This window comes from Plecotus auritus (genome assembly GCF_963455305.1).
Source record: "Plecotus auritus genome assembly, chromosome: X".
NCBI lineage: Eukaryota > Metazoa > Chordata > Mammalia > Chiroptera > Vespertilionidae > Plecotus > Plecotus auritus.
The window spans coordinates 138,403,104-138,408,750 of record NC_137784.1 but is presented as its reverse complement, the minus strand read 5'-3'; positions in this window follow the sequence as shown (position 1 = coordinate 138,408,750).

The window sequence follows — 5,647 nt, the reverse complement described above, 5'->3', positions numbered from 1 at the left end:
GCCTGAGGAAAGCATGGTCTTGGCACAGACATGGTGGTGGACCAAGTCAGATAGAAACTGGGGCTATTAGCCAATTATCTTTCTTGTAGCAGGAGATCTCAGTGGTACATTTTTATGTCCATTACAGGTGGCATCCTAAGAGTAAGTCTTGCATTTGTCTCTGATTTAAACCCTCCAGGGAAAGGTTGAGGTCTTCTGCCCATGCCTCTTTAACTGAAATGCATGGATATACCAGGGCCTATTATCCTACTTGCATACATTCAGTATGAACTTACACATTATCGAGAATGGATCCCTCATCCTCCACACCTCACTCAAGTTTGGGAACAGGAATGGAACCTGTCAATGTGCCATGACTAATTCTCAATTAATTCTCAGGCTTTCTCTTTGGCATGAGTAGAGCTCTGACCTGGACTCTATCATATAGCTGATAGTTTTACATTTTAAAACCCCAAATTAACTATTGTAACTCTTTGCCAAATTGTGTGTGATATCTGACTCCCACTCTTGGACCCCCAGTGTATTAAGGCCTCCACAAAACTTGTCAGTCAGGCCTTAATATGTATGGTTTTTGCTTCCTCAGGCTAGTCTACCTAAAGGGAAGGGGTTTAGCCAAACCAGACACTTAGGCAGTTCAACCTTTAAACCTGATTCATTCTCTCTACAATGTCCACAGGGTTGGGGATGTTAGATATGTGTGACTGCTCATTCATATCTGTGAGGTGTTCTATTTTCCATGTCATTTCTTAGTTGGAAGTACCCATCTAGCCTTAGCAGCAAAATATTTTAATTGGATGGTTCCCATTGATGGGGACATCTTCCTCCATAATTGGAATGGCCTCAGTTCAACAAGAGTAGCTGTGAACTACAACTGAGAAGAATCAACCTTGAGAAGTGTTTTTCAAAGTTTACCTAAAGTTATGCCCTCAACTAGAAGTCTTCTGAAAAAAAAAATTCCTAGAGTGGCTGGTCTAGAACCATTGCAGGGAGCATTCTAGGCAAGTAGAAAACTAGTCCTCCCCTTCAACATTTACTTCTTTCCACCATCCAATATATGTGACAGCATCATGGCTTCAGGTACACTAAAATGTTTCTTGTCTTAGATCCTGTCAGGGGTTGAAACCTTACTCCCCAGTATCTGTGAATATAATCTTATTTGGAAATAGGCTCTTTGCAGATGTGGTCATTAGGGTGGCCACTTAATCCAGTATGACTATTCTCCTTATAAGAAGAGACACAGAGACAGAGACACATAGGGAGAATGCCATGTAACAACAAAGGCAGAGATTGGAGTGATGTGTCTACAAGCCCAGGAATGCTAAGGATTGCCAGCAACACCAGAAGCTAAGAGAAAGGCATGAAACAGATTCTCCCCTAGTGCCCTCAGAGAAAGCATGGCACTTCGGACACCTTGATTTTAAACATCTATCCTCCAGAACTAAGACAGAATAAATTTCTGTTATTTAAAACCATCCAGTTTGTGGCAATTCATTATTGTAGTCCTGGGAGACTAATACAGATCCCTATGCTGAATTAGGTTAGTTATGGCAGGAGTTTTCTGACATATAAAAGGGAAACTTGGGACCTACCCATCAGAGAGGGATGTTCCTGGCCCTCCTTCAAGTTGTATTGGCTGGGAACAAAAATGTAGAGAAGAGGATCCAGCTCAGGTTTCTGGTTCTAAAGTCTTAATAGTTTAGAGTCTTATTGCACACTTTGGCCAAGGCATCCAATGTTCCCAATTCTTATTTCTCCACCCACTTTATACTTTGGACCCCTAGCAAAATGAAAATAATAATAAATAGTATTTATAAGAGCTATTGCTTGTTATGAGTCATTTTACATTTACAAAGTCACCACTCACAGCAATGCTAAAATGGAGTAATTGTTATTGCTATATCTATTTTTACAGATGAAGAAATTAAAATACAGAGATGTTAAATAATCTGCCCAAGTTCTCATAGGTAGGAAATGGCAGAAATAGGATTTGAATACTGGCAATGATGGCTTCAGAGTCTGTGCACCTAACTTATGCCAGACTTTCTTCTTCTCTAATAGGAAGAGTAGCACAGGTGGTGCCAAATAGAGTTCACCAAATACTGAATATTCCACTGGCCCATGTCTCTAAGAAGAGGTAAATACTATTGGTTTGTTGCAGGGACTCACCATCCCCAAGCCTTTAGTTCACCACTAAAAGTTTGTTTTCTAGATGGTTTCTAGAAAGTATTCAGCCTCAACTATTTTTGTTCTGACTTTCTAGTTCTTTTGGTTATAACAATTGGAAAGTCATATAACCTTCCCATATTTCACATTATAGGATCCAAGTGTTGAATTTTTCAAGTTTTTTTTTTTTAATCCTCACTCGATATTTTTCCATTGATTTTTAGAGAGAGTAGAAGAGAGAGGGAAAGATAGAAAATCGATGTGAGAGAAACACATCAATTGGTTTCCTCCTGCACATGCCCCGACCAGGGCCCAGGCTGGGGAGGAGCCCACAACTGAGGTACCTGCCCTTGATTGGAATCGAACCCAGGACCCTTTGGTTTGCAGGCCAATGCTATATCCATGAGGAAAACTGGTGGTAGAGCTCAAAGTTTTTTGAGTGTTTGTTGCCAGGGGTTCCATACTAATTGAATGGTATGACTATCCAACATCTAGCCTTTGTGATGACCAGCAAAATATCTTCCTCGTGATTCTCATGAGGATACACCTCCCTCAACTGTCTTTCTTTCTCTCTCTCCCTCCTTCCCTTCCTCCTTCCCTCCCTCCCTCCCATTGCCTTCTAATTGACTCAATTCTTAAATGCTCCCTGTATGTTTTCTGACCCCTTCTACAGATCCCCATATCAAATGTCTGAGCAAAGCCCCCTACAGCTTCCTCTTCTCTCCAGTGTTTTGTTGCCCCTTACCTTAGCTCACCTCCATTAGCCATTTGGAAAACTTTTCAGTTCTTATGACATTATCATGGCCTTGAAAATATTCTTGGACTCATTGGACTTCAAGATTTTCAATGATAAATGGCCATCCCACTTCAGGGTGGGTGGATGGCTGAGCAGGGTAGGTGTTTTTTTTGTTGTTGTTGTTGCCCCAGGCTGCTTTGTTCCAGCTCCTTCTTGTAGGTTTATTTTATGCCTTGCAAATCATCTTTCTTGTTTGAGTCATCTTAACAGCCTCATGTGCAGACTTGCCCTCTTAGTAAAGGTCAAATGGCCGTGGGTGCACCCTAATGACAGGGGCTTGTCCCTTGCCTTGGCACCTCAAATATCTTATCACTTTCAGGCAGATTCTTTCCATTTCTTAAAGCAGAGTCCTCAGTGAGTCACTGTGACTATCTTTCTATCTTTCCACAGTTTTCCATTTGTTAGAGCTGTTGCCCTTTAACCTTTAGGACTGAAACTGACTGGCCTTCCACTTTCATCTGTCCACAGAAAAATAGGCCAGCACTGTACCATACATTTTTTAGATTGTTACTGCTCTCTCTTTCCACTTCTTGAAAAGGGAAAACTGTCACAAATGCTGGTAATGTAATCTCCTTCTCTTGGTTTTTAACCTTACTGGTTTCCTACCGCTGCACTTGGGATAACATGGTTTTCACCCAAGAGAATGTAGTTCCAGAATCTTCTGCCCATTCCTCCCCAATCTTTCTTAATTCTTAAGTAAAGTGAGTTCATCCTAGGAAAAAAAAATCTTTCTTAAGAAACCCCGTCCCAGTTGATAAATCCACTCTTAGTAAAATATTCTCCAAAAATCCCCCAGGATGGTGGATTCCCTCCATGTCACATTTATTGGTAGCAGATTTCTCTGCCATAGTTATGGCTCTCCAAATGCATACTGACAATGTGACAATGTTAGAGGTCTTTTCAATTATGTCAGAGGTCTTCTCAATATACAGAGGTGGGCAAAAGTAGGTTTACAGTAGTTCATATGGAAAATAATACAATAATTAATAAATAATAAAAAATACAAGAATAAACTGTTTCATGTACTCACAACTGTAAACCTACTTTTGCCCCACCCCTGTATTTGCCGACTTGAGGCCTGACTCATTCTGATCTGCTGTCACTGTCATTTCTACTCAAAAATAATACTAATTTTTTGTCGAATGCAAACTGTAATTGAAAAATAAAACTAATTTTTAAAAGAATGAATTTATAACTAGGGAAATGAAATTCTTATTTTTTTTTTTTAAAAATAAGTCATAGAGGCCTATATGATGGTAGACAGAAAGTGAAGCACCGGAATTTTCTACTGCTTTCAACTCTAGGTTGTAAGATTCAGGTTAAACACCTTGCCTGAGCTCATCTACAGTGTGACTTCATGAAACCAGTTCCCCATTTCATCCCTCCCAACAGGATGGCTCTTAGTGGCCAAGAAGAACATTGGCCAATCAGGCATTGTCCCAGCAGGACAACACATGGTGGCCAAGAAATAGCAGAGTCCCAGCCAGGATAGCTGACATGGGGGTTATATGTAATTTATAAAAATCACTTTTTGTGAATGAAGAAGCATGTTAATACAGCATGGATTTCTTTTTATTTATACAGTTTGGGGTTTGTTCAGCTTCTTAAATCTGTAGGTTTATGTCATTTGGGAAATTTTCAGCCGTTATTTCTTTGAATATTTTTTCAGCTCCACTTTTTAAATCCTCTCCTTTCCTAACTTTTACAAAATTGATTCTAGAGAGAGGAAGGGAGAAAGAGAAAAAAACATCTATTGGTTGCCTCCTATCTGAGGGAATCAAGCCAGCCACATTTTGGTGTATAGGACAACTGAGCTACACCTGACAGGGCCTCCACTTCCTAACTTTGATGACACAGATGCTCAATCTTTTGATTGGGAATAGAATAGTGAACACCTTACTTTCATGGAATTTACATTATAATAATTTTTATGCATGTGTAATATTTAGTATATCGTGTAGTGATAGTGTTTTGATGAAAAATAAAGCAGAGATGGAATCTTATTGTATACAGAGGCCAAGGAAGGACTCTGTGACAAGGTGACATTTAAGCAGCAATCTAAAGAAGTGAGGGAGGAAATCATGAGAATTTTTAGGGGAAGAGCTTTCCAAGCAGAGGAAACAATAAGGGGATAGGCTTGGAAGTGGGAGCTAGCTTAGCTTATTCAAGGAGCAGCACTAGATCTAGTTTGTTTGAGGCAAGGCTGAGTTAATAACAAGTGAGGTCTAAGAGACCAAGGTCAGATTCCGTAGGGCTTTGAAGTCCAGGAAAAGGACTTCGGACTTCACTAGGAGTAAGATAGAAAGCCTGCTATCACTTAGGAATGGTAGTGATACATATAACCATAATCCAAATAACAAAGGCTCAAACAGGATGATGTTTTCAGTGTTATACTGATTCTAAGACACTATTGGTTGTAAGACACACCATTATTTTATGTACCACCAAGAAAGAAAAAGATGGTGTAAATATAATCATTAAACTGTCCTCCAATGATTTCAGAGATGTTGAAACATGACAAGATGTAAAATATGGCATTTTTCTCTCATGTAAGAATAGGTCTAGAGGCAATAATTTTTTGATTGTAAGATGGCTACTCACCTACAGCCATTAAATCCTCATTTCTGTGAGGAAGAAGGAGAAAATAGGAATGGGGAAAATGCTTTTTATTCTTCCATGTTAATTTGT